Source organism: Orbicella franksi, chromosome 14 (assembly GCF_964199315.1).
Source record: "Orbicella franksi chromosome 14, jaOrbFran1.1, whole genome shotgun sequence".
Lineage (NCBI taxonomy): Eukaryota > Metazoa > Cnidaria > Anthozoa > Scleractinia > Merulinidae > Orbicella > Orbicella franksi.
Genome location: NC_138158.1, coordinates 8,870,960 through 8,883,559, shown reverse-complemented (window position 1 = coordinate 8,883,559; position 12,600 = coordinate 8,870,960). Strand labels below are relative to the sequence as shown.

At 39.7% G+C, this 12,600-nt stretch overlaps 1 pseudogene; it reads right to left on the bottom strand.

Moving 5' to 3' along the window:
- Positions 1-502: 502 nt before the first annotated feature.
- On the bottom strand, positions 503-8,817 carry LOC145468615 (uncharacterized; annotated as a pseudogene).
- Between the last annotated feature and the right edge of the window lie 3,783 nt (positions 8,818-12,600).

Genomic DNA, 12,600 nt, shown 5'->3' with positions numbered 1-12,600 from the left:
ACTTCCATTGGCCTTTGTGTTCAACAAAAATTCAGACTAATTTTTATACTCTTTTCATTTTCTACGCTAATCAATCGATTCGACACGGATTGGCGAAATTTCAAATCGTCATGCACTTTTGTCTTGTAAACAAGGTCTGATTTATGAAAATACTAACAAAACTAAGATGTTCAGAAATATAATAACATCAAATAAGGAAATGCACGTTATTTCTGACGCTAATTTACTGTACTTTAAAATCCTGCTTTCTTCAAGTTATCTTAACAATTGCTACAAAGTGTTACGTTCAATGTTTTTTCATCAGGTACATTATTTACAAATTGAACAACGAATTTCGCTGGTAAAACACTAGGTGTATCAGTTAAGCCTTAGTTACACTGCTTATTTTTCCTCGCAGCGGAGATCCAAACGATTGAAATCATCATCTTTCATTCCTATACTAAAAGTTACCTTTCGTACTAAGCTTGTTCAATTCTTGAGGTTTAAGCAGTTATTTGAGTCTAACACGCACCTGCAGGTAGACTGCCGTAGAATAACTTGTAACCAACTGTTCTACAAAAACCATTGTATACTTAACTTGCGAGAGACGCAACGGTTCATCCTAATAAAGGTGAATATATATGAAATAAAACTCGAAAGTTTTGTTGCGCATATCTCTCCCGATGCGTCCTTTTAGAAAGAAAAATATCAAAAGTTAAATGTCAGTTTAATTTATATACAGGTTGGTACTAGCAGTAAAACTGTCCGTTGAGGTCATGGCATATTTTTCTTCTCATGCGATCACTCGCTGCCGTCCTGGTCATTCTTGCCAACACCTGACAGAGTAAATAAAGAAACAACAACAAAAAATAGTAACCATCTAAATTTATTTCCTTAATTTAAAAAAAAAAAAATCGGGGCTGCGCGCTCTCTGATTAACTCAGTATTATATTTTATGCTCAAAACAAGACAACCGTGTTTTACTATCTGGCCGAAGTAAATAATCTGAAGCCTTCAATTATATCGTCATAAAACATTACGGTATGTTAAAACACTCACGAAATATGTGAGGCACTCGCTTGTTGCTCTTACTTTCCTAGATTTCTCGTTCTCTAAAATTTCCCTCCGAATTCGTTATAACATGATAAATGGCTGTGGCCTGTTGATTGCGTTGTATTACACTGTAGGTAATTTCATGGTTTACACTCTCATGATGGACAGAGCTAGTTATCAGTCATAAAAAACAAACAATACGTGAGCCGCACAAGATCAAACGACAAACACTTATAGATAGATAGATATAGAAACCTAAACACACTTTCGAAAATACATACAGCTTGATCGATGACATCTCAGGAAAACTGTAAGTAAATGCCAAAAGCCGTTTATTAAAAATTAGAAAGCACTTATGCATGTTTTCATTGAATCTTACCTTTCTCTCCAAAATCCAATGTCACGTCATCTCCAATCAATATAAAAGGTGCCCACCGGTTCACATCATAGCCCTTACTTCTCATCCACTTCATGGCCTCGTGTAGAGATTCACCAGCACTTTCCCCAGCGACAAGGTGATCGTAGAAATGCGTCATTAACTGCTCTGTTGCTTTGTCATCCAGGGCCCACAGTGATACCAGCACTGAGCGTGCGCCAGATCCTAAGAATGCTCGGGCAATTCCAACAGCTCCCTCGGCCTTTGTTTGCCCACGAGCACTGTGGCAACAGCTAAGGACTACCAGTTTAGCTCGCAGTCGAATCTTTGAAATGTCAGACATTGTCAATAAGTAGAGTCCTTCTTGAGGTATTCCGTTAGGAACACGAAAAGATGGTGCAAGGGCAATTGCTCCTCTTTCAACATCACCGTGTGCGCCGATATGAATCAAAGCCACTGAATTCATCGCTTCAAGTACTGCCTGCTTTGTTGCTTGCCGTCCCAACAAAGGCTCAACTCCTAACTTTTTTGCTACCATCCTCGCTTCGTTTTCTGCACATTGCAGTCGAGAAATGTTTGTGAGTTTTCCTTTGAAATGCACCTCACCAACATCAGGATTTCCCACTATCAAAGCACCCGTCTGACAATGGTAGTCCGCTGGACTTTCATTAATGAGCTTGAGAGTTGTTAGAGAAGGAGCAATACGGATCCTGAAAGTCTCAGATAGGTACTTTCCGCTTTCATCAGTTAAGGCGGCAAATGGAATTTGGTATAAAGCGCGATCAGGAACAATGATGATTTCAGGGCCCTCAAGGAAGCGCGCCACAGGAGCGATGATTAGTTTGTAACAGATAGGAAGGTTCATTTTAGGTCCTTGGTCAGCTCTACGTTCCTCTCCAATTCGCCAACCTTCATGGCTGTCCTCATTCCATGTTTTCGATTCTGGTAGAAAACCGTGTAAGCATTGGTCTTCGCAAATCTCCTCTGGTAAAATGCCAAAACTTCTGAAATCAAAAAATTGTTCCAAATGCTGCCTTGATCCTTCCCGAACTAACAGGTCATTTCCTTTTATCACCTGGAAATGTGTGGTTTCGCTTGCTTTAAGAATCCACAAATGTATTTTGTCAGAATAATATGAGACGTACAGACAAGTGCGGTTAAACACTTTTCCCACCATGCCTTCAAGATCAGACCATGCTCCAGAGTCAGCTGGCATTTGATTGTCCAAAGAGTACTCAGCTGACATTAAATCTGCCAAAGCTCTGGCCTTCGAAAGATCTGAAACATACAGAGCTTCAGTAGGATTCCCGGTTTCGCAGAGTAAGTTACTGAGATTTCTGTAGCAAAAGATATTTTGATCCGCGATAGAAATCTTAAGTTGATCGTTGTCGCGAAGGGAGTTGCGCATTTCCTCGCATTTTTCAATACCAGAACGAAAATACGAGATTGCTTCCTGAATCTTTCCTTGTCTCTCTCTAAGCTTTGCCATTTCAATGAGAGACCCCAACAGTGTCTCAACATCTCCAGTCTTCTCACTTAATGCAAGTGCCTTCTTGATATATTCTCCCGCACTATCATAGTCAGACTTCGCGAAAAGAAAAACTCCGAGCTTCAGATAACTACGTGCTTCTAGTTTCCTGTTTCCAATTTTTTGGCTTATAGCCAGCGCCTTTTCAAAATATTCTTTTGCTTTTATTAAGTTACGGACAGCTTGCTCCACAGCTCCTTGGTTGACGCAAACGCTGGCCACTCCTTCTCTGTCTCCAATGTTTGTAAAGATGACAAGTGCTTTCTGGTTATATTCGTTAGCCTTGTGGTACTTTCCAAGAGAGTGAAAGCTAGCTGCCAGCTCCAGAAGAGAGTAAGCTACAGTACTCATGTCGCCAATATTTCTGCCCATAGCCAACGATTTTTCAAAGCACTCTAAGGCCTTGCCATGTTCGCCAACTGAATCATACAACACTCCAAGGCTCGTGTAAGAGGAAGCTTCTCCACTTCTGTCTCCAATTTCTTTCTTGATCACAAGTGCTTTCTCGAAATGTTCTCTAGCCTTCTCATATTCGCCAACTGATTGATACACCACTCCAAGGTTTGTGTAACAGGAAGCTTCTCCACTTCTGTCTCCAATTTCTTTCTGGATCACAAGTGCTTTCTCGAAATGTTCTCTAGCCTTCTCATATTCGCCAACCGAATCATACACCACTCCAAGGTTTGTGTAAGAGGAAGCTTCTCCACTTCTGTCTCCAATTTCTTTCTGGATCACAAGTGCTTTCTCGTAAAGTTCTCTAGCCTTCTCATATTCGCCAACTGATTGATACACCACTCCAAGGTTTCCGTAAGAGGAAGCTTCTCCACTTCTGTCTCCAATTTCTTTCTGGATCACAAGTGCTTTCTCGTGAAGTTCTCTAGCCTTCTCATATTCGCCAACTGATTGATACACCACTCCAAGGTTTCTGTAAGAGGAAGCTTCTCCACTTCTGTCTCCAATTGCTTTCTTGATCACAAGTGCTTTCTCGTGAAGTTCTCTAGCCTTCTCATATTCGCCAAGTGATTGATACACCACTCCAAGGTTTGTGTAAGAGGAAGCTTCTCCACTTCTGTCTCCAATTGCTTTCTTGATCACAAGTGCTTTCTCGTGAAGTTCTCTAGCCTTCTCATATTCGCCAAGTGATTGATACACCCCTCCAAGGTTTGTGTAAGAGGAAGCTTCTCCACTTCTGTCTCCAATTGCTTTCTTGATCACAAGTCCTTTCTCGTAAAGTTCTCTAGCCTTCTCATATTCGCCAACCGAATCATACACCACTCCAAGGTTTGTGTAAGAGGAAGCTTCTCCACTTCTGTCTCCAATTTCTTTCTGGATCACAAGTGCTTTCTCGTGAAGTTCTCTAGCCTTCTCATATTCGCCAAGTGATTGATACACCCCTCCAAGGTTTGTGTAAGAGGAAGCTTCTCCACTTCTGTCTCCAATTGCTTTCTTGATCACAAGTCCTTTCTCGTAAAGTTCTCTAGCCTTCTCATATTCGCCAACTGATCCATACACCACTCCAAGGTTTGTGTAAGAGGAAGCTTCTCCACTTCTGTCTCCAATTTCTTTTTTGATCGTAAGTGATTCCTCGAAAAGTTCTCTAGCCTTCTCATATTCGCCAACTGATCCATACACCACTCCAAGGTTTGGGTAAGAGGAAGCTTCTCCACTTCTGTCTCCAATTTCTTTCTGGATCACAAGTGCTTTCTCGTGAAGTTCTCTAGCCTTCTCATATTCGCCAACCGAATCATACACCACTCCAAGGTTTGTGTAAGAGGAAGCTTCTCCACTTCTGTCTCCAATTTCTTTCTGGATCACAAGTGCTTTCTTGTAAAGTTCTCTAGCCTTCTCAGATTCGCCAACTGATCGATACACCACTCCAAGGTTCGTGTAAGAGGAAGCTTCTCCACTTCTGTCTCCAATTTCTTTCTGGATCACAAGTGCTTTCTCGTGAAGTTCTCTAGCCTTCTCATATTCGCCAACTGATTGATACACCACTCCAAGGTTTCCGTAAGAGGAAGCTTCTCCACTTCTGTCTCCAATTTCTTTCTGGATCACAAGTGCTTTCTCGTAAAATTCTCTAGCCTTCTCATATTCGCCAACTGATTGATACACCACTCCCAGGTTTGTGTAAGAGGAAGCTTCTCCACTTCTGTCTCCAACTTCTTTCTGGATCACAAGTGCTTTCTCGTAAAGTTCTCTAGCCTTCTCATATTCGCCAACCGAACGATACACCACTCCAAGGTTTGTGTAAGAGGAAGCTTCTCCACTTCTGTCTCCAATTTCTTTCTGGATCACAAGTGCTTTCTCGTGAAGTTCTCTAGCCTTCTCATATTCGCCAACTGATTGATACACCACTCCAAGGTTTGTGTAAGAGGAAGCTTCTCCACTTCTGTCTCCAATTTCTTTCTGGATCACAAGTGCTTTCTCGAAATGTTCTCTAGCCTTCTCATATTCGCCAACTGATATATATATCGTTCCAAGGTTTTTGTAAGAGGAAGCTTCTCCACTTCTGTCTCCAATTTCTTTCTGGATCACAAGTGCTTTCTCGTGAAGTTCTCTAGCCTTCTCATATTCGCCAACTGATCGATACACCACTCCAAGGTTTGTGTAAGAGGAAGCTTCTCCACTTCTGTCTCCAATTTCTTTCTGGATCACAAGTGCTTTCTCGTGAAGTTCTCTAGCCTTCTCATATTGGCCAACTGATTGATACACCACTCCAAGGTTTGTGTAAGAGGAAGCTTCTCCACTTCTGTCTCCAATTTCTTTTTTGATCGTAAGTGCTTTCTCGAAAAGTTCTCTAGCCTTCTCATATTCGCCAACTGATCGATACACCACTCCAAGGTTTGTGTAAGAGGAAGCTTCTCCACTTCTGTCTCCAATTTCTTTCTGGATCACAAGTGCTTTCTCGTGAAGTTCTCTAGCCTTCTGATATTCGCCGACTGATATATATATCGTTCCAAGGTTTTTGTAAGAGGAAGCTTCTCCACTTCTGTCTCCAATTTCTTTCTCGATCACAAGTGCTTTCTTGTAAAGTTCTCTAGCCTTCTCATATTCGCCAAGTGATCGATACACCACTCCAAGGTTTGTGTAAGAGGAAGCTTCTCCACTTCTGTCTCCAATTTCTTTCTGGATCACAAGTGCTTTCTCGTGAAGTTCTTTAGCCTTCTCATATTGGCCAACTGATTGATACACCACTCCAAGGTTCGTGTAAGAGGAAGCTTCTCCACTTCTGTCTCCAATTTCTTTCTGGATCACAAGTGCTTTCTCGTAAAGTTCTCTAGGCTTCTCATATTCGTCAACTGATCGATACACCACTCCAAGGTTCGTGTAAGAGGAAGCTTCTCCACTTCTGTCTCCAATTTCTTTCTGGATCACAAGTGCTTTCTCGTGAAGTTCTCTAGCCTTCTCATATTCGCCAACTGATCCATACACCACTCCAAGGTTTGTGTAAGAGGAAGCTTCTCCACTTCTGTCTCCAATTTCTTTTTTGATCGTAAGTGATTCCTCGAAAAGTTCTCTAGCCTTCTCATATTCGCCAACTGATCCATACACCACTCCAAGGTTTGGGTAAGAGGAAGCTTCTCCACTTCTGTCTCCAATTTCTTTCTCGATCACAAGTGCTTTCTAGTGAAGTTCTCTAGCCTTCTCATATTCGCCAACCGAATCATACACCACTCCAAGGTTTGTGTAAGAGGAAGCTTCTCCACTTCTGTCTCCAATTTCTTTCTGGATCACAAGTGCTTTCTTGTAAAGTTCTCTAGCCTTCTCAGATTCGCCAACTGATCCATACACCACTCCAAGGTTTGTGTAAGAGGAAGCTTCTCCACTTCTGTCTCCAATTTCTTTCTTGATCACAAGTGCCTTCTCGTGAAGTTCTCTAGCCTTCTCATATTCGCCAACTGATCCATACACCACTCCAAGGTTTGTGTAAGAGGAAGCTTCTCCACTTCTGTCTCCAATTTCTTTCTGGATCACAAGTGCTTTCTCGTGAAGTTCTCTAGCCTTCTCATATTCGCCAACTGATTGATACACCACTCCAAGGTTCGTGTAAGAGGAAGCTTCTCCACTTCTGTCTCCAATTTCTTTCTGGATCACAAGTGCTTTCTCGTAAAGTTCTCTAGCCTTCTTATATTCGCCAACCGAATCATACACCACTCCAAGGTTTGTGTAAGAGGAAGCTTCTCCACTTCTGTCTCCAATTTCTTTCTGGATCACAAGTGCTTTCTCGTAAAGTTCTCTAGCCTTCTCATATTCGCCAACTGATCGATACACCACTCCAAGGTTTCCGTAAGAGGAAGCTTCTCCACTTCTGTCTCCAACTTCTTTCTGGATCACAAGTGCTTTCTCGTAAAGTTCTCTAGCCTTCTCATATTCGCCAACCGAATCATACACCACTCCAAGGTTTGTGTAAGAGGAAGCTTCCCCACTTCTGTCTCCAATTTCTTTCTGGATCACAAGTGCTTTCTCGTGAAGTTCTCTAGCCTTCTCATATTCGCCAACTGATTGATACACCACTCCAAGGTTCGTGTAAGAGGAAGCTTCTCCACTTCTGTCTCCAATTTCTTTCTGGATCACAAGTGCTTTCTCGTGAAGTTCTCTAGCCTTCTCATATTCGCCAACTGATTGATACACCACTCCAAGGTTCGTGTAAGAGGAAGCTTCTCCACTTCTGTCTCCAATTTCTTTCTGGACCACAAGTGCTTTCTCGAAATGTTCTCTAGCCTTCTCATATTCGCCAACTGATCGATACACCACTCCCAGGTTTGTGTAAGAGGAAGGTTCTCCACTTCTGTCTCCAATTTCTTTTTTGATCGTAAGTGATTCCTCGAAAAGTTCTCTAGCCTTCTCATATTCGCCAACTGATCCATACACCACTCCAAGGTTTGTGTAAGAGGAAGCTTCTCCACTTCTGTCTCCAATTTCTTTCTGGATCACAAGTGCTTTCTCGTGAAGTTCTCTAGCCTTCTCATATTCGCCGACTGATATATATATCGTTCCAAGGTTTTTGTAAGAGGAAGCTTCTCCACTTCTGTCTCCAATTTCTTTCTGGATCACAAGTGCTTTCTCGTAAAGTTCTCTAGCCTTCTCATATTCGCCAAGTGATCGATACACCACTCCAAGGTTTGTGTAAGAGGAAGCTTCTCCACTTCTGTCTCCAATTTCTTTCTGGATCACAAGTGCTTTCTCGTGAAGTTCTCTAGCCTTCTCATATTGGCCAACTGATCGATACACCAATCCAAGGTTTGTGTAAGAGGAAGCTTCTCCACTTCTGTCTTCAATTTCTTTACTGATAAGGAGAGCTTTTTCAGAGAGATTTTTTGCTTGTGCGTATTTACTTTCACGGAAATGCACTACTGCTAGTTCTAAGCTCAGCTTAACTACGCTTTCTGCGTATTTTATTGCGTTTGTGGTATCGCTGATAAGACTACATGCTTTCCACATTGTAAAATATATCTTTACGTAGAATGATTTGGTGAGTTTCTCGTCTTTTATACCTGCTCTTTCTTTCAGAATGAACAAGCATTCCTTGCATAATTCGATTGCTTTTAGGGATCGATTAGTGTTGAGAAGGTAGCCTGTAACAATGAGGCCGATCGAGATGACTTGTACAACTTCGTCTACGGTGTACATGTCACTGAAGAACTTCTGTTAGAACAAAACAGAGAGTAAAAGTGGACAAAAATTTGCAACCATGTCGGTTTATCCATTTGCTAACTGCTGTTGTTATGATTTTAATATAAACATTTATTAGTATACTATTGCAGTCTGACTCAGGAAATCGTAGCGCAATTAGAAGATTGCAGCGAGGAGAGTTATACATTTATTTTACATGGAAAGACAGTGAGCTCACGAATGTCTATATATGTTTGCAATGATTGCTTGCTTGATCTGCTGAGATTAAAATAAAGGATGTTTGAAAACGAGAGATTTTTTATGAATATCTATTCTGTTATTTGCTTTTCAAAATCTGGAAGCACTTATATACTTAAAAAATTCTTGCCTCCGTTAGTACACAGCAGGATGTAAGCTCGAATTAATTCATCGCACAAATTTGGGTACATAGTTTAGATCAAGTTTCGGTTTAAACTCCGTTTAACGTTTAATAGTAATTTCTGAGAAGAGAAATTTATCCGGAAATCCAAATTATTATTGATTTTACATTGCTCTTATTAGAACACGAGTTTATCATTTCGACTGGAACTTCTAACGCACATTACAATTATTTGGCAATTTAAATAAGTGAAAAAGATTAAAAATGGAATGACATCTCAACAGTACGTCTATCATCCAGGCATGTGTATCATTAAACAGTAAAGAATCTCTTTTCAGATTTCCTCTGCCTTCAGCAAGACAAAGTTTTAGAGCAAAGTAACATAGGACTGCCATAATATTGCCGTTGGAAATTGTTGGCGTGGAAATATGATTAGCGTCTCTAATAACTATTTCCTTACTATTATATCATTAAGGTAATCTTTGTTTGAAAAACAACTAATAACAATATTAAAATATAAATAACTTAGTAAACTCACCACTCCCCTTTCTCTTGGTTTAAAGAACACAAAAGCGACAGTCTTTCTTTTTTTTGCTATCCTATAGGATAAGAGAAAAATTAAACACCAGGTCTGATTCGAGACTTTTATTCCAATTTAATAAGTCCATGTTTTTGCCTCTAACTCCATGCTGATATAAAAGTACAACAGGGATGACAGAGATACATGACCGAAACATACAGAAATAAATAAAGAAAGTAATTAAATCAATAAATAAATAAATAAATAAATAACTTTATTTAAGTGCCAAATGTATTTAGCACTATTGTGCTAATTGAGGACACAGTAAATGAATAAACAAACATTACAAATGGAACGCAAACGTTTTAGAATACCAACTTGTGGGAGGCTGACCAGTTGGCTAGTGATACAACGTGGTTGAGAAGTTGAACTCGGAACTACCGAGAACAAAACCAGAAAGTGGTAGGGTGGAGGATTATTTTGAACCAGCACCTCAAGATTTCCAACCCAGCGCACTAAACCACTCGACTACCCTGCCCTCTCCTACAGACAAAGGTTAACTCCTCAAGAACTTCAAAGTCACGGACAAACATAGAAAACATACATTCCTTCAAATTTACAGACAAATATAAACAAACGTAATTGGACTGATTTGCCAAAGATAAGTTCACAAAACTGAAAGTCACAGATGTACAGGAACCCGCAAAACTGAATTTTTTTTTCTCAGAGATAAATTTAGACGCAAAGCGTCCAATAAACGCAGAAAACTGGAGGTTAGAGAAGAAGAAGCACAAAACTGCAGGTCAAACATGAATATAAACGCATGTAGCTGCCAATCAGAGAGTGACAGTCGTGCAAAACTGATAGTCATAAACAAAATGAACACAAAAAAAGAAACCCACAGAGGAAGATCAGCGTGCACGAAACTGAAAGTCAATAAGGATTATCTTCTAAGGCATGATTTTCTGCAACTGAAATTACAAGGATTTCAACATCCAAATTCCTACAATATAAATTTAAACGTATTATTTATAATCCTCTGAGCATAGCTTCAACTTACTATTTTAATTGTTGCTTGAGATGTTCGAATCAGACAATCAACGCGGCGCTTCCCCTAAGAACAATGTGTGTTTAATATTAATAAATATACAAATGAATATATGAAAGATCTTATATTTGAACTGCGGAGAAAGACATGTACATTCTTCATCATCTACGGGCATATTACGAACTCACAGCGGAGTGACCAGCACCCAGCTGGCTTGATAGGTCAGGAGCACTGCACAGGCATCGCAGAGGTCATGGGTTCTGTTTTTCTTGTTTCAGGCTTTAATTTCACAACTGCTTAAGTTGTGTGTATAACTGCGATGATCAATCACGTCTTCATTAACAAATATATATGAAAAAAATTATGCACAGTAAAGAGGAGGGCATACATTGAATAGACGATATCTTATAACTACTAGGTTAAGTTCACTGTTCTTACCGTTACTAGATGAGTCAAAATCAGAATGAAATCCAATTCAGCCTGGATCAGCAAAATCGATGTTCCTTTGAAAAGGACAAAAAATTATCAGTGTCATTTAAATCTTTTCAATGCACAGTAACAACATCAAATATCTTAGAGGCAATCAATCTTTGACTTTTTTCCTCCACTGTGGCTGGCTACGTAAAACAAACAAAAGCTTTATGTTCTCAGTTTTTCAAGATTACAACACAATCAGTGTACACAAGTATTTTGTAGGTAATCTCAACATGCGTAATCGTGTTATCCCTTCTAATGTATTGTTAACAATCATTGTAACAGTTTCAATCTTTTTTAAGTTTATTTTTCCTGAAAAGCACCACTTGCGAGGTTCAATAAAGTGTGTATGCATGTAGAAATAAAAGGAGAGTAGATGAGGATATCTACCGAAAACAAAATGAATACTGTCAGAGTTGCCACGAACCTGATGATACAAATCAAATGAGTACTCACCTCTACTTTTAATTCCCTTTTCCACTGCGAAAGAAAACCTTTCAAGGCCTGTAACACCACGTCACATCACAACAGGGACTCTGTCTGCAATCAAGTAACAGAAGAATCACCAAATTATTGTTTACGTTTTCTTTCCAATGCGTTAATTAACACCAAGATACTGAACTGTAAAACGGAGAACTTTCTGATTAGAAAGAAGTCCAAAATCCTTATTTTTATTTTGTTACTTCAGAGATTCAAAGAAAAATGTTCCGTTCAGCGCCCACTCATCAGAATTAATTTTCTGAAAGACGTTATTATTTTTCTATTCCATTACGTAATGTTGCGTTTTTGAGCAATTCTATGTAATGTATGGCAAGGTTTACAAAGCCTAACATCTCATTGACTATCAGCCAGTTAATGTGACGAGTTTATATTTCTCAGTGGCCAATTGCAATGTATAAATGTCAGTAGCTGCTGTGTTCATGTAATGATATAGTTTATCTTAAAGATACAATAGTTATCGTTGATTCTTTAGTTCAAAAAGTTGTTGTGATATGTTACGATTTTTACCGACCAAATTTAATGTAGATGCACATGTGAGGTAAAAACAATTACTTACCGTTCGATGAGAAATCTAAATCAGAATGAAATTCAAATTTCTAGCCTCTAGCAGCTAAAACAGCGTCTCCTTCAAAATAACATTGACGTACAAATTATCAGACTTTCGAACCATGGGATACGCTTTCGGTTTCGACGGGCTGTGGAGTCTTTTTTTATATCTGCAGAACATGTATCGAATTAACTAAAGAAGTAGAGCGAGAAGCTATTTAACATTTGAAGACCACAGTAGCTATTCTGGCATTTGTGATTCTCTTTAGCCAGTATCCAGTCCCATCACTTATTTTGTGGCTTTTGGCACAGTCTTATTTTGGCTTTTAATAGCATCTGTCACTGCCACACGATAGGCAGGTTTCATTTTTCCCTCGCGTTTCAGTTTTCTGATTCGCAATTTGTTACAATTACGCAGTTTAGGTACATGTTTGTTTCCTTGATACAATCAACTCTCGCCATAGCGGATACGCTCAGCGACTTCGTTTAGTGTCCGTAATAGCGAGAGTCCGTAATAGCGGGGTGTAAGATAACACGTGCCCTTAACATTTAATGAATAACATAGACAATGTCGTCTGTGAAG